This window comes from Giraffa tippelskirchi, chromosome 2 (genome assembly GCF_054371585.1).
Source record: "Giraffa tippelskirchi isolate mGirTip1 chromosome 2, T2T-mGirTip1v1.2.pri, whole genome shotgun sequence".
NCBI classification, from domain to species: Eukaryota; Metazoa; Chordata; class Mammalia; order Artiodactyla; family Giraffidae; genus Giraffa; species Giraffa tippelskirchi.
Genome location: NC_137276.1, coordinates 131,704,293 through 131,728,131, shown reverse-complemented (window position 1 = coordinate 131,728,131; position 23,839 = coordinate 131,704,293). Strand labels below are relative to the sequence as shown.

The window sequence follows — 23,839 nt, the reverse complement described above, 5'->3', positions numbered from 1 at the left end:
CTGTCCATGAGTGCTGCAGGAGATGGACCCTATCCACGGCTGACTGAGTAAGCTTCTGTATTAAACACAATGGAAGCAAGTTTCTCATTACTCAAAAACACCATTACAAATATGGAAGAGGAGAAATTCAGAATGAACCCAGGAGTGTTAAATGCAATTGGATTTATTGGTAGAAACTCATGTTTTTTAATATATAGTAACATATATATGTATAGAGAGAGACAAGTATAGATATATGCTTAAATATGTGGGAAATTCTCAAAGAGATGGAAATACCAGACCACCTCACCTGCCTCCTGAGAAATGTATATGCAGCTCAAGAAGCAACAGTTAGAACCAGACATTCAAAACTGGAAAAGGAGTATGTCAAGATTATATATTGTCACCCTGCTTATTTAACTTATATGCAGAGTACATCATGTGAAATGCTGGACTGGATGAAACACAAGATGGAATCGAGACTGCTGGGAGAAATATCAATAACCTCAGATATGCAGATGACATCACCTTTATGGCAGAAAGCGAAGAGGAACTGAAGAACCTCTTGATCAAAGTGAAAGAAGAGAGTGAAAAGGCTGGCTTAAAATTCAACATTCAAAAAACTAACATCATGGCATCTGGTCCCATCATTTCATGGCAAATAGAAGGGGAAACAATAGAAACAGTGAGAGACTTTACTTTGTTGGGCTCCAAAATCACTGTAGATGGTGACGGCAGCCATGAAATTAAAAGATGCTTGCTCCTTGGAAGAAAGGCTATGACAAACCTAGAGAGCATATTAAAAAGCAGAGACATTACTTTATCAACAAAGGTCTGTAAAGTCAAAGCTATGGTTTTTCCACCACCCATGTGTGGATGTGAGAGTTGGACCATAAAGAAAACTAACCACCAAAGAATTGATGTTTTTGAACTGTGGTGTTGGAGAAGACTGTCGAGAGTTCCTTGGACTGCAAAGAGATCAAACCAGTCAATTCTAAAGGAAATCAGTCCTGAATATTCATTGGAAGGAATGATACTGAAGCTCCAATACTTTGGCCACCTGATGCGAACAACTGACTCATTAGAAAAGACCCTGATGCTGAGAAAGAGTGAAGGCAGGAGAAGAAGGGGACGAAAGAGGGTGAGATGGTTGGATGGCATCACTGACTAGAAGGACATCAGTTTGAGCAAGTTCCAGGAGCTGGTGATGGACAGCGAAGCCTGGCACGCTGCTGTTCATGGAGTCACAAAGAGTCATACATTACTGAGTGACTGAACTGATATATATTTATGCATATGTGTATATATATGTGTATGTCTTTATTTTTCCCTATTTAGCTTTGAGAGCAATGTACCCCAAAAGCAGAGAACAGCTTCGTATTTGAATGCCATTTTCCACTAAAAGGAAACAGGCCTCCTCATAAGAAAGACTGATTCTGAAAAAGACGTGTGTTGTGCCAAAAAGTAGGAGAAAGTGCTCCAAAAATTAAAGGGACATGTCAATAGGACAAAAAAATCCAATGTGAAGAAGCTCTTCCTAGTCAAATAAGTGAATAAATTCAGAGTTTGACAACAAATAGGATATTTATATAGTTTCAAAGTATCTCTTAATGAAATATATATTAATTACAAAGGTGGGAAGTATAATTTTACAGAGGAGAAGCCTGGCAGACACCACTGCAATCAAATGATCAAAATAAACATCAATGGTGGGACCAATGGAAACTGTGCGCCCCTGATGGATGCAATGAGAAGAATACAGTATCACCTCTATCAATAAAATGTTCCTGTCAAAATGTATAACCTAACTCTAATCACAAGGAAGGTAGAAAAACACAGATTTTCAGGATGTTCTCCAAAATAACTGAATGTATACTTCAAAAGTATTGAGGTTGTGAAAATCAAAGAAACGTTAAGAAACTGTTCCAGAGAGAAGAGACAAGTATATGTGCAGTGTGATTATGGTCTGCTTCATCTTGGTAGAGAAGATATAGTTGGTATGATTAGTGAAACATGATCAGGGTCTGACAGTTAGGTGGCATAATGTATCAACACTATTACACTCATTTTGATGGTTTTATTGCAACGTATGGGACAATGTCTTTGTAGCAAATACAGTTTTGGGGAAGGATGGGATATCATGTCGGCAACTTAGTCTCAAATGATTGAGAGAAAGAAGTCTTTTGTACTGTACTTTGCAACTTTTCTGAAAGTTTGAGATTAATTTCACTTTCAGATATGTGTGTGTTAGTCGCTCAGTCACTTTCCATGGACTGTAGCCTGCCAGGCTCCTCTGCCCGTGGGATTTTCTAGGCAAGAATACTGGAGTGGGTTGCCGTTGCTTTCTCCAGGGGATCTTCCTGATCCAGGGATTGAACCCAGGTCTCTTACATTGCAGGCAGATTCTTTACCATCAGAGAACATTTTTAAAATATAAACATCACTCTTTAATATTTTTCAAAATAGAGCAATTACTCTTACTTTCCCTCCCCTTCTTTAAATACTCTCCCTACTCTATTCTATCACCAAAATTATAACACTATAATGATAGAAAACAGGTTTTAATTACCTAAATATAAGTAAAATTTAAGGCTTCAAGTCAATTTCCTTTACTTTGTCATTTTTTTGTGTTATAAACCATAATGTTATTTTAACATGGTCTCTTGAAGCTCTCAGAAAAATGTTTTTAAAAAATAGAAATCACTGAAACCAAATATATTACAGTACAGAGTTTCATGGTAAAAAAAATATATACCAATGGAGTAGTATGTTTTTATTGGTACTACAAATAGAAATTCATTATAATTGACTATCCTGCAATATTTTGACAAACCCACCTGTAGAAAGAAATACTATGCTAGGAGCAAACTGTTTTGAGCACAGTCACTAATTTCTATGGAATCAAGGTAATTCTTAGGGCAAAATGTTGAAAGGAAGGGCTTGACTCATTTGTGAAAACAGATTTATAATGATAAACTGGATTTTTTGTTTAACAGTCAAGGGTAATTATAATTTTATGCACTTCAAAAGTTGCATCAAGATTCTCTTAAAATAAAGTTAACATAAAGTCAGTTAGACAAGCTATTATATCAGCCAACTTATGCTGTATTATTTCTCACTAGAAAGTTGACTTTTATACACTGTATTTTATATCCTGTTTTTGCATCAATATATCCATTTCTAACATTCAGTAATTGAAAACCACTATATATTTTTTAAGATGCAGGTTTTACCTAGTAAAATTAAGAACTTCTTTTTTGTACACTGGACTGCATTTTTTTAAATGCTTTTACTTTAGAGAAAAATTCTATGATACACCCAAACTCAAATTTTATTACAAGAAATGTACATTTTCTCCATGTTTAAAAATAACACAAATACTAAATGCATTTCCATCACTCAACACAATTACAAGGTGAAAACACTACATACACTGAAGTTAAATATGTGGGATGGAAATAACATGCTCTGCCCACATCCTTTTGGTGTGTCTTTCAATTATAATAGAAGACACACCATACAAATTAAAATACAATGTGTAGGTATTCAGTCTTAGAATAGTATTCCATTTTATGTTTATATCCCATTTTGGATGAGCCTGAAGGATATTATGCTAGGTGACATAAGCCAGTCACAGAAAGACCAATACTGTATAATTTCATTTATGTGAGGTATCTAAAACAGTCAAACTCACAGAATCAAAATATGGAATGGGGGTTGCCAGGGGCTGGGGGTAAAGGGAAGTAGAGAGTTTCTATCAACAGGCATAAAGTTTCAGTTAAGCAAGATGAGTAAGTCCTAGAGTTGCACTGTACAGCCCTGTACCTTCAGTCAATAATAATGTACTGTATATATACTTCAACATTTTTGAGAGTAAATATCATGTTAATCATTCTTACCACAATATTTTTAAATCAGAGGATTAACAGTGAACATTGGGCTAATTCTATAGGTATTTTTCCAAACATAACTTGCTAATTAGTGTGAACTAATTTGATAGTCCATATTATTATCCTGCTTAGAGGGTAAAAAAAAGAAATTCAGATTTAAGTCACCCAATATTAGTATTCCGTGTGTGTGTACGTTATGGGGCAGAAAGAAATGCAATCCTTTAGATATAATATTTCTGAGGTTATTTTGTTTATGAACATGTCAAAACTTTACTTTTCACACTAGTATAATATAATACACTTGCCTATTCTGCTTTTTTAAGAACAAGTAATCGTTATCTGTTAAGAAGAAAGTATCTGGACAAGAACTTGAGAGTGAAGAAGCAATTGCTGAAATCAAAAGTATGTGGTGCAATAACATTCTGGCAAAAGCAGTGGCCTTCTCAGTGAGTTGAGATTAACACAAACATAAAAGAATTGCCTCTTGCCAACTTTATTTGGAGAGTCCAGCCATCCATGTGTGATGGAATAAATTTAAAAGTCCAGATGATGCAGGAGATACTTCGAAAGATGAGCCAGAACATTCAGTTAACTTTCAAATTTATTTCCTCACACATGGATGACCATTCAGCTTAAATGAAAACAGAAGCACAGCTCATCTACAAATATGTCCAAGAAATGTTTGGCTTGGTTTCAGAAAATATGATCATCTTCTTTGGCTCAACTGATTTGCTTGGCATGCTTTAAAAGAGGTACTCTCTCATCTTAATTTTTACAGCAGCAGATCAGATATTAGATCACCCAGTACGGGATTTGCATATAACAGTAAAACATCTGATCTGATTTTTAAATGGCAGACATGGTCATTGTCAGTAATCAGTCCATTAAAAAAAAAAAAAAACAACTTTAATACACAACAATTGAGCAACCAAGAAAAGAATACATTCAAAAATACCTTTTTCATGACTGCAGTTTTTCTAATGAATTGCTTTGTTCATTCAATTTCTTGAAAAGACTAATTTCCTTTCCATGCCTCTTTTGGGTCAATCCCTATTCAATGCAGCATGTTTTTGAAGCTCATTCCTTTTAATGAACTGTAGATGTTTTTTTATTTTCTCACTTATTTGGAAATCAACCTCAAACAAATTTTAGTGAAAGCAAATAAATTATTTACTATGGTAGGGAGTATCTAGACATATATTGCACGACATTTAAGGCTAGGTAATACCATTAGTTGGTTTTAAGAAAACATTTTTATACAGGTTATAGTTTATTATTATCCCTATTATGTAGGAGAGTCCCATCACAAATAATTTGCCCTGTGGTTTTACTGTTTTCTGGTGTGTTTCAGATGCTGTACTGAACTATGTGAATCTAATATCAAATGATCTAATATCTGATATATTGCTGTAAAATTAAAATGAGAGTACTTCTTTTAAAGCATATTAGGCCAATTAGTTGAGCAAAAAAAAAAATTATTATGTTATTATATGATTGTTTTTAAGCTCTTCTTTGGTTTGTTCAGCTTTTGAAACAAGGCTGATTGTTTAAGTTTAAAGTGTACAGCTTAATGATTTGACTTACATACATTGTGAAATGATTACCACAGTAAGTTGGGTGACTATCCATTACCTCACATAGATAGAAATTTTTTAAAATAGTTTTTACTTGTGATGAGAATTCTTAGGATTTACTCTTAACAACTTTCATATATAATATACAGTGGTATTCATTATATGACTCATGTAATATATTATTAATATTATTGGATAAGGTCCATCTGATATGAAGCTGAGTCCATCATTACAATGCATAGTCATGATAAGAAAGGTACCCTCATATAAATTCACTGTCCAATGAGAGCTGCTGCTTCTAAGTCACTTCAGTCGTGTCCAACTCTGTGCGACCCCATAGACAGCAGCCCACCAGGCTCTCCCGTCCCTGGAATTCTCCAGGCAAGAACACCGGAGTGGGTTGCCATTTTCTTCTCCAATGCATGAAAGTGAAAAATGAAAGTGAAATCACTCAGTTGTGTCCGACTCAGCGACCCCATAGACTGCAGCCTATCAGGCTCCTCTGTCCATGGGATTTTCCAGGCAAGAGTACTGGAGTGGGTTGCCATTGACTTCTCCAGTCCAATGAGAGCAGTCAGCAATAAAGCATAGAAATTCCTCATATTTTAGACTTGTAGATAGAAGATTGAGAACTAGATTAACAATTAAGAGGTGTAATATCTGATCCCAGTTTTCTCCTTTTTGATTCTGTGACTAACCATGAATCATGTGAACTCTGAACCATAGCCTTTTCATTTATACAATAAAAGTAACAATAGTTGTAAGTATAAAGAGAAGTAAAATCCAAAATATATATGTACAGAAATGTAGTAATTTATTTTACCTGGCTAATTAAAATCTAACTTCAGCTACACTTCGCACATAGTAACATAAGATTGCTAAAGGAACGCTTAAATTATTACATTAGACCTAAGTTTAAAATTCGACTCAGAATCTTTTTAGACATGATCAAAGCACCAAGATTTAAAGTATGTAGATCTACCCTCAGTTCTCTATGGCCAGTTGGGGTTGGGGAGAAACATGTAATAGCTACTAATCTCTGTTTTTAATCATCTCTGCTTTTAAAAGTTCTCTATGTCTAATCCATTTCAATTTCATCATTAAAGTTGTACTTTTGGAAGGTACAATTATCATCAAATGATTTTACTTTCACCCCATAAGGGTTTTCTTTCTATATTGATTCTGCATGGATTATGTCCTATTTAATTTTTTCCTTCTAACTTCTAATAGCACTGGGTAATTATGAATTAAATTTATAAATATCTTCCTTTCAGTGAGAGAGAATTTCACACGTAAAAGCATGAATGAATAAGCAAGCAATGCCACTAGGTCTAATCATTAATCAGTCTCTTTAGAAAACACTACTCCCTTGGCATATCACATTGTATTTTAGCTTATTTTGTGTCTCTTCTGCTACTGTGTTCTGTTAACCTTTTTTTTTTTTTATAAATTTATTTATTTTAGTTGGGGGCTAATTACTTTACAATATTGTAATAGTTTTTGCCATACATTGACATGAATCAGCCATGGGTTTACATGTGTTCCCCTTCCTGGACCCCCCACCCACCTCCCTCCCCATCCCATCCCTCTGGGTCATCCCATTGCCCCGGCCCTGAGCCCTTGTCTCATGCATCGAGCATGGAATGGTGTTCTGTTTCACATATGATAATATACATGTTTCAATGCTGTTCTCCCAGAACGTCCCACCCTCACCTTCTCCCTCAGAGTCCATAAAATTGTTCTATGCATCTGTGTCTCTTATTCTGTCTCGCATATAGGGTTATCGTTACCATCTTTCAAATTCCATATATATGCATTAGTATACTGTATTGTTGTTTTTCTTTCTGGCTTACTTCACTCTGTATAATGGGCTCCAGTTTCATCCATCTCAGTAGAACCGATTCAAATGTATTTTTTTTAATGGCTGAGTAATATTCCATTGTGTATATGTACCACAGCTTCCTTATCCATTCGTCTGCTGTCGAAGATAAGGTGTCCATATGTGTGTGGGTTTATCTCTGGGCTTTCTATTTTGTTCCATTGATCTATATTTCTATCTTTGTTAACCTCTTAAAAACCAGATTTATACCATTAAAAGATCTTTTTGTTGCCAATGCTTCCCTTAATAGTTACTGAATTTTTTCGGTATAACAGAAAGAATCCAAAGAGTAATAATAAATATTCCCCTTGTAGTGAGTGTAAGATGGAAAAAATGACTGTCATCTCTGCATACCTTTAAGAGCCTGAGCATCTCACAGTGCAGAGGATTATTCAAGTGCTAAAAGGACATATTATAAAACTGGAGTGATACAGAGATTAGCATGGCCCCTGTACAAGGATGACAGGCAAATTCGTGAAGCACTGCATATCCCAAGTAACCCTCGTAGTAAAGAATTCGCCTGCCAAACAGAAGACATGGGTTCAATCCCTGGGTCTGGAAGATCCCCTGGAGAAGGAAATTGCAACCCATTCCAGTATTCTTGCGTGGGAAATCTGATGGAAGGAGGACTGGTGGGATATAGTCCATGAGGTCACAAGAGTCAGACACAATTCAGGATCTAAGCACAAAATACAATTAGTTTTTGTACAGTATGGTCTGTAAATGTAAGCATTAGCTTAAATAACATTACAAATTTACCAAAGCATTTAAATATCTTCCTGGAAAGATGATAAGACCACAGTACCTAAATCCTACTCCATGCAAGCAGAACCATGCACCTGATCTCTGGACAATGCAACATGAGTGGAAGGGATAAAGGCCAACTCTGGGCCCAACTCCCCAACAGCTCATTAATGATCTGTGCTCTTTCTTCTCATTATGCCAAAATGATGCCAGAGTGACCTAGAAGTCACAAAATGATGAGATGATATGACCTCAAGATGGAAGCAATCTAGGTTACCTGAGAGATCACTTGGTATAGAGCCACCAACCCAACATTGGACTATAATGTAAGCAAAATCAAACCAACTGCATTAAGCCACAGAGATTTTCAGGCCCTTTGTTATAGTCCACTCTAACAAAAGAATAGATAGCATATTCTAAGGAAAACATTGGCCAACTAAATAAACTGGAACTCCCTGAAAGAAACAACCAAGTGTTTCCATGTTAAAAGAACAGAAATCAATAGTACATTCCTTCCTATGGGGATTTTAAAAGATAGCTTTTTCTTTTTTTTCCTTACTAACCAAATTTAGAATGTAACACCTGCTTAAGATGACTCCACTGTGCTAAAAGCCAGAAGACAGTGGTTTCCAGCTCTGTTATGCACAGAGTCCATTTCTCTGGGCCTCAGTTTCCTCACCTAGTAATTAAAAATAAATGGCTGTACAAGATAATCTCTACTATTCATTCTAAGTCTATAATACTAAGTCCATAAATCTAAAATATATTCTTAGATCTACATTTTCTAAGTAACAGGATTTATAAAATCCAAATAAACCAAGAAATTTGCAGAAACTTAGCAAGAAAAATAAGCCAAGCTAAAATTCATATTTTGAAACAGTTTTATGAAGCTCTTATTAAAATGAAAATATGGATGTCATTAAAGAATTAAGCAAGTTGATATTTTATAACAGTTTGAACATGAACTTGCTATAGGAAAAATGTAAGTTTTCCCCAAAAATAGGCTGAGAATTCAAATTGGCTATACCTATTCAATACATTATATCCAGTAAAGTCTAAATTATATAAATCATAAATAATATGTTTTGCAACAGGAGAAAAGGAAAGAATGTAATGTGGTTAAGGTGCTAGGCGGTGAATACAGACAGCATAAGTCTCTCAGTTCTACTTTAACCAGTGAGGTGACCTTGACCAAGCTACTTTACTTCATTCTTAGTGTTCACAACTGTAAATTTGGAAGATTAATAATATCTGCTTCATGGGGCAGCTGTTATGTGTGCTAAATAAGTGAATGTACATAAAATATTTCAAACAATGCCCACATACAGTTCGTGTAAGTGTGTAATATAAGTTTGCTATTGTTACACATTGAATTTATATTAAAAGTAATTTTTCCTTATTCAAATAGCTTTACTATACAACACAGTTATAAATTTAGAAATATTTAAGGAACTGATTTAATATTATTTTCCAGTGCTATCAAAAGCTACAAATTATCTGCCATGATATAACAGTTTTATTCTTTTTAACTGACCCTATGTAAATCTCTCTAGTTGAGTACATTAATAACATTAGGCTAATTCAGATTAAGATTCTCTTATTAAAACTTATACTTTGGCATAAAGCAAAGTTATGAATATGAATAGTTCCAAGAAGAGAAAAAGGCAGCAACTTGAACTTAAAGTTTAATACAGTGTAGCAACACTTCCAGAGAAGAATCACGATATTTGTATAGCTTGAATTTTATATGGTTTTATCAAATTATTAAAAGACTAAAAAAAATAACTAAAAATCAAGATTCTTTAAATATGAGATCAAAACAATGTGAGTAAATAAACACAATACCAAGGAATATGAAGTTAAAATAGAGCTGAATAAAATACATTAAGGGTAAGTTAGTACAACTATCGGAGAAGTCAATGGTACCCCACGCCAGTACTCTTGCCTGGAAAATCCCATGGATGGAGGAGCCTGGTAGGCTGCAGTCCATGGGGTCGAGAAGAGTCGGACACGACTGAGCGACTTCACTTTCACTTTTCCCTTTCATGCACTGGAGAAGGAAATGGCAACCCACTCCAGTATTCTTGCCAGGAGAATCCCAGGGACGGCGGAGCCTGATGGCTGCCGTCTATGGGGTCGCACAGAGTCGGACACGACTGAAGCGACTTAGCAGCAGCAGCAGTACAACTATTTTAAAAAGACAACGCCAAAAGTTTTAGAGTGTTAGCTCTAAAAAGCTAACATCATTAGCTCACTACAAAGATACCATGTTGACAACTATTTTTCACTGTATGGCAAACTAGGTAGCCTACGACCTCGCTCTATCAAAAACCTGGAAACACTGGCTAAGGTGTAATAAATATGCTTTGAAAAGCGAAGCTCAAAAAGAGAAAGGAAAGTCCCAGAGTCACCAAATTTAAGTAGAAGCTGTAGATGAGAGTGATGTTAGACCTCAAACAGTATTGAAAGGTTTGGGTGTAACTACTGCAGAGAAAGAAGATGACCAAATCTATGGCCTTTGGAAAGAAGGAAGTGGGAAATCAAAATGCTTACTTTACGTGAGGAAAGCAAAGGGCTATGTACTCAGTGAAAGGTTAGGGAAGAATAAATTTATCATCAAGCAAAGGATGAGAAAGAAGTTTCTATGTTGGGGGGGGTCAGTTTCTATGTTGGTGCTCCAAGTGAAAAGGAAATAATGAAGGTGGAGGGGGAAAGGACAAAAGAAGAATAGAAAGGAAAAAAGAGTAAAAAAAAGAAAATGGAAGAAAGGACAGAGGGAAAGGGAGAGAAGAGAGAGAGACCCCAAAGAGAATTAGTAACCACAGTTGAAGTTTGAGGACTCAGATTTTTATGACTTGCCTTGTCCTAGAAGATGGAAGCTGAGAAGTTATCATTAAAATGTTTTCTGAGAAAACACAGGTACATGAGAAGGTTGTTCAACAACACTAATGAGAGAAATGCAAATCAAAATGACAATGAGATGCCACCTCCCACCTGTCAAAATGGTTGTTATCAAAAAGACAGCAAACAACAAACCTTGGCAAAGATGTGGTGAAAAGGGAAACCTTGCGCATTGTTGGTGGGGATGTGAATTGATGCATCTACTATGGAAAAAGAGTATGAAAGTTCCTCACAAAATTAAAATCAGAAATATCATATGATTGAGAAATTCCACTTCTCAGTATTTATCCAAAGAAAATGAAAACACTAATTTGAAAAAGATTTAAGCACCTCAAGCTCAGTGCAGCATTATTTACAATAGCCACAACATGGAAATAAACATCCATTGATGGGTGAATATATAGGGAAAATATGGTGTACATACATACATAGAGCAGAATATTATTCTACCATAAAAAAGAAGGAAATCATGCCATTTGCAACATCATGGATGGACTTTGAGGGCATTATGCTTAAGTGAAAGAAGCTAGAAGACAAATACATGTGAAATTAAGAAAAAAAAATTCATTGACTCATAAATACACTGAACAGATTTGTGGTTGACAGAGGCTGGGTGTGGGATGTGGTAGGTAGGTGATTACCAAACTGGGTAAAAGTTTAATATCAGTATCTTTGCTATTTTCTTCTTTAAGACTTACTTATTTTGTGTTAGATTATTGCTGCTATTTTAAATTATAGATAGCCTTTTTAAAAAATGAGGAATTACTTTACTTATTTTGTATCTATTCCTCAGTTTTTAAAAGCTACACAGTACTCAAAATGGCAGTGAAGATACGAAAAACAACCTAAGTGTCCGTCAGTGAATAAAGATATAGAATATATATACAATGAAATCTTATTCAGTCATGAGAAAGAAGGAAACTCTGCCTTTTTCAACAACATGGAGATACTTGAGGGTGTTCTGTTAAGTGAAATAAGTCAGAGAAAGTCTAATATTGCATGGTATCACTTATATGTGGAACCTTAAAAAACAGTCAAACTCATAAGCAAAATAGGAAAGTGGTTGTCAGAGGCTGGGAGTTGGGAAATAAGTTGAGGTTGGTAAAATGGTACAAACTTTCAGCTGTAAAATGAATAAATTTGACGATATAATGGAAAGCATGGTGACTAAGTTGATAACACTGATAACACTATATAATTGAAATTGGCTAAGAGTAGAACTTAAATATTCTCAACAAATTTATAAGAAAGAGGGCTGTGCTAATTAGTTGGAGGAATCCTTTCACAATGTATATGCATATAAAATCAATGTGATGTACATTCTAAATCTTAACATTTTATTTGTCAATTCTACCTCAAAGATGAAAAAGTTCTTACACACTACTTTATTACATAGCTATGTTTACATGTATTTAACCACTCCACTACTGACGGGATTCAGTCTGTTGCCAATCTTTTTGTATGCAGGTGAATATAGATATATAATTATGATAGTTTTGATAAATATTTTAACTATCCCTTTAGACAGAGTCTGTAGGGATGGAATTCACACTTCTTTAAGCATCATATGAGTTTGTTTTCTCACATTCTCACCAACTGAATACTATTAAACACTTTGCTGTATGTCAATGGCTTCTCTTATTAATTAGGTTGAGCATTTTTTTAATTTAAGAACATTTCATATTTTCTTTTTTAGGAATTCTGTGTTTATTCTTCATTTTGCTATGGTGTCATTTTCTTATCAATGCACAGGGATGCGTATTTATTGAGAAAGTTGGCACACTCAGCATTTTGCTAAATGAATTTCAAGTATTTTTCCTGTTTATTCTTTGGTTTTGATTTATGGGGGCTTCCTTATGCTGAATTTTTATGTTTTATGTAGTCTAATTTATCACTTTTGTATTTTCTGAGTTTAATGAGGTACTTAGAAACATTTTCTTCATCTATTACTCCTTAACATTCCCATAGCTTGGTCAAGTTAACCAAAAAAATTTTTAACCATTGATCTTTGATTCATATTGATTTAATTTGTAATAAGGTATGAATCCAACTTGCACTTTTTTCAGATGACTATAAATTGTTCCCAAACTTGTACTGACATCACTCTTTTATCCCTGGTGTTTTGAAATGTTACTTTAATTATGAAATAAATAGTGGTATGTATTTGATTCTACTTCTGATATATTTAATTTGATTTCATTGATCTGTCTCTACTCATATGCCAATTTTATATAAACATCTAGCAGACCTATTTCCCTCTCATTATTCATCTCTAGTACTTTCTTATAAATCTTGAATATTTTTACACTAACATTATCATTAGCTGGTTACAGTTTTGTTGTCTTCATTTTCTTTAACTATAGATTGCATAAAGTATATAGAATACCTCTGGAGAACTAGTCCTTATGATTTTGGATGTTCCTATTTTATGTTAATTTTGTCATTATGGCTCCTCCCAGAGAATTTAAAAATTGTCTTCATCTAGATCCTACACACTTATTAAATATATTCCTAACTATTTTATTTTTGTTTTTGTTGACATTAAATCAGTCTTTTTTTCAATTTGTTTTTTAAATAATTATTTGCCTATATAAAAATAAATTTTATATAAAAGTTATGTGCTCAGCTGTTTATTAAATTGTTATTGTAATATCGTTTTTATCAGTTTTTCCTGAGACATAGCATGTCCTTCTAAGTTGTAAGTTAAGATCATCATTTATTTCTAGAAAGTTTTAGTAAACAGTTGTTTTGCCTTATTTCTCTTCTTTGAGGAACATGTGTTTCCAATTCCCTTTCTTACCTTCAATATCCATCATTTTCTATCTCAATTCTATCCTAGTTTTCTATTGTTCTTACCCTTTTATTCCTATCCTCTATGTTCTCTTCCAAACATACTGCTTTCAATTTTTCTATTTCTGTAATTATTTTATTTCTTTCCTTTCACTTGATTTGTGCCAACTAAAATTTTATCCTTTCTTTTGTCTCATCATCACTTTCTTTCATATGTACTTAAATCTCTCATTTCATAGACTCAGCTATTTCATATATGCAATTGTTTAATTAAGAAGTGTTTGGCCAAAATTTCCATTAGCTTGGTAGTGTAGTATCACTCTGTGGAGTGATACTTGTCATTCATCAAATGTTGCTACTGTTTCTTTACTCATTTTTCTTATATCTTTGACTATATCCTGTGACAAACCTTTTTTTTTTAACTCACCGTTTTAGGAGGCAAGTTTTTCCTCTCAAGCTATCTGCATATGATTAATGGTAAAGGGCAGATCCCACTTTCATTTTGATTGGAATTTCCATTATGACCCAGTTTTGTGCATGTTCTTTCAGTCTTTAACTCTTCCCAGACTACAGTGTACCTTCTCTATCCATCCCCATTGACAATCTCTGTCCTAAAACTATAGTCAGTCTTTGTTGTTCCTTTTTCAGTCACAATTAGTCACAGAGAAACCCTCAACCTAATCTCTGCATACAATTCTCACCACTACAAAGAGAGCTTTAGATATTCCATTTTGTGATAATCTCCTCATTTTGAAATATTTTCTTTGCATCTTCTGCTTGTAACCACAAGTATATGCTCTCTTCCTCTTCTTGCACCTCCTGCTTGATAGTCACCATTATTTGGTTCCATTTTGATCTATATTTTGGTCTGTGTTTCAGTTTTGTTTTAGTTTCACTGAATGAAGTAGAGAAATCATTTATTTCTCAATATTCTGCATGTTTTTCAGGAGAATGAGTAAAAGCTGACTTTAGACCCTTACCATTAAACCAGAAGTCTTGCAAGTGGATTTCTTAAGCAATCCATCCAGTAAAAATTCTAAAACTAGACATTACTATTTTTTAAATAGTGCAAAGACATACTACAGACTATGAAAAGATAGCTCTAAGTCATATAAGCAGAAACAAAATTAAAATATAGACGATAAAGAATTTATGCAAATCATAACACAAAGACAACAGCCCAACAAAAAGTTTTTATGCAAAGCAATTTATAAAAGAAATTCAAATTACCAAATAGACATATGGAAAATGCTGAGCTTCAGTGGTAGTCAGGTGAGCAAAAAATTTTAAATCTAATCTTGAAAAATGTGAAACAGGAGATGAGAGGTAATCTCATACCCTGGTATGAGCATACTTTGGTGCAAACATCTTAGAAAAAAAATGACAATTGCTACGCTGAAGACCCAGCAATTCCATTCTTAACTATATATTCAAGAAACTTGCCTAAGACACACATTTTTAAGAGCAGTTTTGTTTTGTTTTTACAGTAAAAGTCAGAAACAATCTAAATTTACATCAACTGAAGAATGGATATACATCTGTACATCCCAAACATGTAGTATCCCATGAAATACTACAAATCTGTAAAAAATGAATTTTATATATAAAATTATAAACACATTTTAAAAATAATGCTGACCATAAAAGCCTAAAATTATGTGCATAATATAATGCTATTTAAAAAATTTTATATATAATAATAGGCTACATGTATTTTTAGGATTAAATTCAATCTCAATAAAAGTATTTTTAAAAGCATAAGAATGTTATTAGTAAGTATCAAATGTAGTATTTACTCCAGAAATCCCCATAAGTATTTGGGAATGTGAATAAAATACAAGCCCAGATTTTAGGCAATCAACATTCAGACTACAGTCATATGAATATGAACTATATCTAAGTGTTAAGTAATTAAAAGTGTTAAGTCACAAGCTGGTAATATTGAGGACATTTGAACACTAACATACAACCCATCATCGCCAATTCAAATTGCTTCACTGAGAAATCCATCATTTGAACCACTCACAAACATTTCTGCTTCTGTCTCTATTTCTTCTTTGTTTCCACCTCAGCAAATCACAAAAGCTTAAACACCAAATTGGACTGGCAAATACGTCTAAATACGAACAGACACACACATGGAGTGTTAAAATAACAGAGACTATAGTGTTATAGCCAGGGTCATCCCATTTTGTAAAGGGGACAGTGCAACATCGCCCCTGTCTCTCTCAGGCTGAGCATCCATAGTCAAGGTTCTTATAACAAATTTCTGTACAATGATTGATGACAGATTGATCCATGTCCTGCAAAAACGAGGCTGAACAACACTGAATGTGAACCAGAGAACCTTTATTTTTTTCTATCTTTAGTGTATTTTTTTCCTCTGTCCTTTTATCTTTTAAATTTTGAAGTAAAGGTTGCAAGGTATCAAGAATCTCAACTTAATAGCCACTTATAAAAATTTTGTAACCCTAGAAAACTATTTATAATTAAAATTAGCATTTGTCTCAATATAAAGAAAGTTGAATTATAGATTGGTTTATTTATCTGCAGTGGAAAATTATTAAGCCTGGGGCTGCTCAACATCTCTCTATAGCAGTAATGAACCTTGTCAACCTGTACAGAAACCAGAGGCAAACGATCAGAAATCAAAGACATTACACCTTCTAGGACAGCATTTTTTGTAAGACTCACAAAGACAGTAGGAAATCTGTTTTCAATTGTTCTTTATATTACTAGGATTTAGTAAGGACAAACCAAACTTTCAAAGAAGGTTCTTGTTACTTGGACCATAGGCATATAAGCTTGCACCAGCAGGGGCATCAACCCATCCCCTGGCGTAATCAAGATCAAGCCTAGGGCCCACAGAATTATCCAGGCTTGCAGACCTGACTCACTACCTCAGCACTCTCCCTAAGATGATTACCTCAAGCAATGGGCTGTTGCCAGTTTTGAGGAACAATGTTCAGTTCCTAAATCATTTGCCAGGAATGAGGTCAACTCCCTTTCTGGGGTGCCAGCCCCCAGGAAATCAGTCTTAGATAATTAACCCCTTCCTCTCACTCTCAAAGTTAGAAGCCAGAACTCATTTCCCTGCCACCTTTATAGATAGGACAATCAGGAACAGCCACCAGAAACTTCAGTTTGGAAATGAGCCACATGAGGATATAGCCATGATGAGGAATCTGTCTTCTGCTCAGAATAGTGAGAGAAAATTCAGGCTTTAGGAAGCAGCATGAACAGGTTTCTGCTGTTCATGCCTAATGTCCACAATGCAATCTGCAGCTCTGTCTCCCAATGGCCACAGCAGTGGTCTATTTGCTGAGGCAGAACTCAGGGCACTGTTTGTACATTTTCTCAGGCTGTGTAGCTTCAAAACCTACATCTATAACATTCTCAAAGATTATATAATCTACCTAATGTATTTTAACAAATTCCTTTTCTGTTTAAACAAGCTAAGCAGCTTTCTTTATTTCCAACCAAAATGCTGACAGATATGGCATTAGTTGCAGGCATGGCTGAAGAAACCATGTACTTAAGAAAACAGAAATCTGAGATTGGTTATATGGGCAGGTTGAATTTGGAGGTAGTAAAGGTCCAGCTCATGAAACACAGTGATTGAGCATTTAATTAGATTATCACCTATGGTTTCCGGGAATAAAGAGCTAATTGCAGGCTAGCTGCAGAGCAGAGAAGCCACTGCCACAGAACAGTGTGAAGGACCTAAAGAATACAAACCCTATAGAGTCAACTGTCTCCCAATTAGACTCAAGAATTGCCAAAAAGGGTATCATATACTCAAAATCCCAAATTCACAGATCAAAGTACAGTGAGAGAAGCAGGAATTTTCTATGACTAGACTAAGAGAAATCTAGTCTCTTAGAAGTGTGATCACATCTAGTAGTGTGACTACACTTTATCACTAAGTGTACACTATTCAGTCACAGGGCTGAGATAAGCAAATAATTAAATTCTGTCAAATGACAGCATCAGAATGGATGTCCTTGCCAGATCTCTGTAGTAAAATTCAGACCACTAATAGGGAAAGAGTAGAACCCTGAAAATTGAAACAGAGACACACGAGGATTCAAATGCCTCTGAGCACTCTGAATGCCCCAAACTAAGCCTCCTTCACAAGTGGAAGCAGGTTTCTCTCCCCTTTGCTGGGCAGTCCTTCCCTATATAAACACCTGTCAATGCCCTAGACTAGATCCTTGCCTTGTGAAAGGCAGCCATTCTCCTGGGTCCTCATATCCACAGACCCAAGACAAGAGTTAAATTCTGTTTCCTCTACTGAGGTAGAGGTGGGGGGGGAGCATCTTACATATTCAACTTCAGGTGGTGAAACTTTATCCCATCAAAAAATGTAAAATTTCCTCATTTATATTAGTAGAATCCTCGAGTATATATATATACACATATATATGAATATAGATTCAGATATTACGCCAAGAAGGAACAGAAATTACTTGAAAATAATCTAATTTCTCATTACAGGTAAATTTTGAAGAGATTTCATCTACATAAACAGCTGAAAATTGGTCTAAACATCTGCCAAGCTGGCTGACCTGAATTTGTGGTAGTAAATAAAGTTAGAGGGTAAGAAATTCTAGGTGTAATGCACCAAAGAAGACTAAGACTAATAATGCAGACTAAGGAACCCATTCCTTAGTAATGCATACTAAGGAACCCAACATCCTGAAAAGCTACAAAAATCAAAGTGGTTTTTAATGGGTAGCCTGAAATCCATTCCCCTGATACTGCCAAGGACTCCAAAGCAAGTCCCTTAAGAGAGTCCATTAGAAAAGCCCTTCACAAAATCACTGAGAGTAGCATTGCCTCTCAGAGCACCAATATATCTTAAAAGCACGAAGATAGCTGTTCTCTGTTGGCCAGAAATATGTGTGGATGTGGTACTTTTGAAATGGGCTCTTTATTTCAAAGATGATGCTGAACCCCTTGGGTGGCAAAAAGCAATGGCTTAGAAACAGAAGAGGGGATATAAACAGTTACGTTAAACAGCTGCATTAGCAAGGTGATCAGGATGATCTGGCCCACAGGGATCTTTCATGATGGATGTCTGAGCACTGGTTTCTTAGGACCTAAGTAGTTGGACAGTTCACTTGAATCGGTTCACACACCTGGCATGTTTTTCATAAGGAGAAAGTGTGTATAACTTCAGTATATTATAAGGACCTCAAAAGTGTCCATTGTAAATCTTCCTTTATGGCTTGCCCCAGAGTTCCCACAGCTAGCCACAAAGCTAAGTATGCACAGAGGAGAGGAATATCACAAGATATTTCAAAAATGATTAGATACTAGCTTTAATCTCACAGTCCCTGAAAGTGACAGGATATTATCTTCTACTGCTAAGAATGGTATTTCTAGAAAAAAACAGAATTGTAATCAGAGACCACCTGAACTGACAGAACTAATCTCTTCAGTGGCTTACAACAATGATTACATTGTGCTCATAAATTTGCTACTTAGATTTGGCAGTGAAGGCTCATCTCTGCTCTATTTAGCGTCAACTTGGAGGTAGAGTCGTCTGTAGACTCATTCGCTCACATCTGGTAGTTGACCTTGGCTGTTGGCTAGAGTACTTTTAAGTCTTAGCTGGTGCTGTCCGTCAGAGCACAAACAAGTAGCCACTGGATATAGCCTGGACTTCCTCACTCATGGTGGTTGTGTTCCAATCACCATAAGCATCTCAAAAAAGAGAGCAAGCCAGGAGGAAGTTTCATCTCCATTTCTAACATAGCCTGGGAAATAGGCAGTATCATTTTCCCCATAGTCTATTAGTTAAGTGAAGTGAAGCAAAAGTCTCTCGGTCCTGTCTGACTTTTTGCGACCCCATGGACTGTAGTCCATGGAGTTCTCCAGGCCAGAATACTGGAGAATACTGAATACTGAATACTCCAGAATACTGGAGTGGGTAGCCTATCCCAACCCAGGGATCAAATCCAGGTTTTCCGCAGTGCAGGCAGATTCTTTACCAGCTGAGCTACCAAGGAAGCCCTCTATTAGTCAAAGCAGTCACAAACATTTCACTATATTCAAGGGGCAGAAGTACTGACTTTACCTCTCGATAGGGGAGTAAAAAGGTTCTGGAAGAACCTGCAGAATCAGAAAAATCATTTCAGCCATTCTAGAAATACATAATCTTTCACCTCATTTTTACATTCTTTATCTGGTTCCAGTGTATATAGTTGGAACAGATATATACTTGGTAACTAGAAAACATCTCCACACTGGCTCCCAAATGAATGAACCTTATAAATGGCAAAAATCATACATATTTAATCAGGCAATTTCTCCCATTGTAGCAGTTCCCAAAAATTTGGTTTCATTTGGAGAGCAAATAAACCCTGCTTCTGCTTGCCTGCTGGTTCATAAATACTGATCTGACATTTATTTTTGCTATCCCAGTCAGTAGAGAATATGAGAAGAACTCTGTTTCTCTAAGGTAGAGAAACAGTATACCTTCAGTGTCTTGTAACCGGGCTAATGTTACAGTAATTTAATGGAGAAGACTTTGATTTCACCATCTCACAGAATGTCATGCTGTCCACTGAACAGCAAATCTTTTTTCCTATTCACTCAATGCCAGCCCCTGTAAACCAGCTGTTGTACTGTACTTTTCAAGTTAGTATACTGTAAGTTTAAATTTTTTTCTTTATTTTTACTTGCTTGTTATGTATTTGTGCAAAATGCATTATAAATCTATTAAGTACAGTACTATACAGACAACTGAGTTAGTTGGGTACCTAGGCTAACTTTGTTGGACTTACAAACTGGAGTTAGAATGTGCTCTCGGAATGGATCTCATTCATATGTAGGGGACTTACTGTACTGATGTCATCATAGATCAAGGTCCTGATACACAGAAAGAGGTCAGTATTTTACATGCCATGGTAATAGGTGGGTACTAGTAGCTGTGAGAACAATCTCAGAAAATTTCAGAAATTTGCTACCCCCATGAATTTTCATAATATAGTAGCTGCTACTGCTGCTAAGTCGCTTCAGTCATGTCCACCTCTGTGAGACCCCATAGATGGCAGCCCACCAGGCTCCGCCGTCCCTGGGATTTTCCAGGCAAGAACACTGGAGTGGGTTGCCATTTCCTTCTCCAGTGCATGAAAGGGAAAAGTGAAAGTGAAGTTGCCCAGTCATGTCCGACTCTTAGCGACCCCACAGACTGCAGCCTACCAGGCTCCTCCATCCATGGGATTTTCCAGGCAAGAGTACTGGCGTGGGGTACCATTGCCTTCTCCTATAGTAGCCTGAGGGCAGTTAAAGTTGCCACACCTTGCAATTCTAACTCCTGCAAGAAAGATGACACTTGTCTGGTACTAAATTTTAAGGAAAACATCCTCATGAAGCCTGTTTTATGAGGGTGGTTCTCCTGTTAGCCCAGACTATAGTTCAAGCAGATCTTTCTCTTAGCCCCTATGACCATGGTGCTTAGAGTATCTAAGACAGCTCAGATGGCTTTGTGGAAATTAAGTCCCTCTAAGAAATCTACAGCTCAGGTGTTAAGGAGAAATTATGCTCTCTGACTATAGACTTGTCTCTTAGCTTTATGTTGATCTCCAGTAGAGACTGAACACCTAGCCATAACACATCAGGGCATGTTTCACCCTGAGCTGCCCAGTACACACTGAACATTCAGGTAATTAAGTCAGGCATACTCAATGTTCCATCAGCAACTGCAGTTCCTAAGCTCATGAGAAGTTTGCTTGGCCAGGGTGCCCATTCCTACTCTGTCATCACTTCTTCAAGCCACTCCTATGTCCACATGGAAAAGGCAGCAGGCGGAGGCTGTGACTATTTGATCACAGAGGAAACATTTTTTGATTCACAGAGAGCTCTGCTCAATATGATGGCATTAGCTTAAAATAAACTATGTGGCTTTATAGCCCCACTTGAGGTGGCCCTTGTAGACATAGAGTATGATAACCCTCCTAGTGGGCAAAACTACCAGGGTATATATTGTTGTCCACTTGTTCTAGGAGGAGAGAGTGCTTAAGAACAAGTACACTAAACAGTGGTTTGACCAAATGGTCTGGGACAAAGAGATTTGGATAAACCTCTCAGATTTAACTGAGAATTTGAGAGTATTTTTGTCCTATACAAATGTCCAGCAACAGTGAGGAGGAGGTCTCAATAATTCAGGGGACAAGTTGTTCTAACATGTAGATGCTAATCATTCTTTTCTCCCCAGTCCCAGTAGAGTCAAGAGTCGCATTTAAAAAGCAGCCATGGTGGCATAAGGAGACTTTGAAGAGCATCAACATATGGACAATTCCCCTCCCCAATACTGACTTGACTGTCATCACTACTGAGCACCTACTTTTGCAGCATCAGCAGCCATTTCTTAGCCCCTTATGGCTTCCCATATCCTGAGAAGGCAGAGAGCCACTTGGCAGCAAGTTGATTATTTTGGACCCCTTTTCCACAGCGGATTTTTCCTTACTTATTCTAGATCTGGATATAACTTGTCTGCTTGCCGTGCTTTGCCAAGAATGCCATCTGTCAACTTACTGAATGTCTGGCCATCATCAGGTTAAATCAAACAATACTACTTCTAACAAAAACTCAATTTACAATGAAATAAATAAGGCAGTTGGTGGACACAGGATTCACTAATCTTGTGCCCCCAGAACAACTGGCCTTATGGAATACTGGAATTTTTTTTGAAGACTGAGTAGCTATGTCAATTGAAATACTTTGTGTGAGACAATGCTATCCTATAATATATCACCAGCTATTTGATGGCACCCTCTTAGCCAGAAGGTAAGAACTGTGATCCAAGTGAAAGAAATGGAGACTGTTTATTTAATCGAAGAATCTGATTGAAACAATGTCTATTTAAATAAATATACTCCTAAGCTTTAATATGTATATATTGAGATTATTGCATCTAATTTCATGATCTTTGATTAGGAAAATTTGTTCTCAAAAACATGATTACAATATGTTTAAGTTATTTAAATATAATCTCTATTAAACTCAGACATATAATAATTTAAACAAAATTTATGTAACAGTAGGATTATTCCATTTGCCAATCATAACATATCTACTCTATAGTAGGTTTTCAATAAATATTTGTATAATAATTGTTAAATATAAACATGTTCAGTGAATTTTCGGTATATTCCATAAGTTCAGTTTGTATATAACTTTCAGTTTGTATATATGTAGTACATTAAAATATTAAGTTTCTGTCTTATTCCTTTTTTTGAAGTGATTATTTTTAATCATCTCTACAACAGTCTCTAACACTAACCAAAAATTATAGTTCTGTAAGCAATGGACTATGTCAGCCCACAGTTATTCTGTGGAAATAAACTATATCTGATAAATATTTACTATTCCTAGCCAAGACATCTTTCCATCTGAATCAAAATAAGTTAGCTACAACAAGGAAAAATACAATGACAGAATTTCTTTGAAACTGAATGAAATGCTATTCTTTAAAAAATGGTTTTATTGCTATTCTTATAGACAGTAACTTACATGTGCCTTCACTCCTTAGAACTACAGAGAAGTCTCTACACCTTGTTCCTGGGTTTTATTTTTAAGTATTTGAACCCGTGAAGCAAACAAGGCTATCTTTTTCTTTTTGTTGCAGACATTTGTAATCCAATTCCTATTATAGTGAAACTGTGGGAATCTCAAGCAGATATGAGCTTACTCTTTTTTTTTTTTTTTAAATGGAATCTGATCTCATGAGATGAGATTTTTGATTTCCCACCTGGCTACCAGAGAGAAAAAAGAAGACAAGAAAAAGTAAAACTGAACACTGCATGAAATTTACATCACCTCTTCAGAAATCTACTGATTTCATGCAATAAAAATAACAGCCTATGAATAAAGTCAGTTCTTACCAAAAATGGAAATACATATTAAAATATTTGTCATGAGGATAAAACATCCATTTTTAAAATGGTTCATAAAACTCCAGGTTACTGGAGCTCTGATACACAAGTCACAAAAAAAAAAAAAGCCACATGCATGTGTGTGTGCTAAGTCACTACAGTTGCGTCCGACTCTTTCTGACCCCATGGACTGTAGCC

General features: G+C 35.6%; 1 long non-coding RNA gene and 1 pseudogene across 1 annotated transcript in view; one reads left to right on the top strand and one right to left on the bottom strand.

The window, feature by feature from the left end:
• The window catches only part of LOC145538549 (uncharacterized), a 192,846-nt gene that overhangs the window by 137,649 nt on the left and 31,358 nt on the right, over positions 1–23,839 (bottom strand). The gene's annotated exons all lie outside the window — the stretch shown is intronic.
• Positions 7,719–7,816, top strand: LOC145540003 (U6 spliceosomal RNA; annotated as a pseudogene).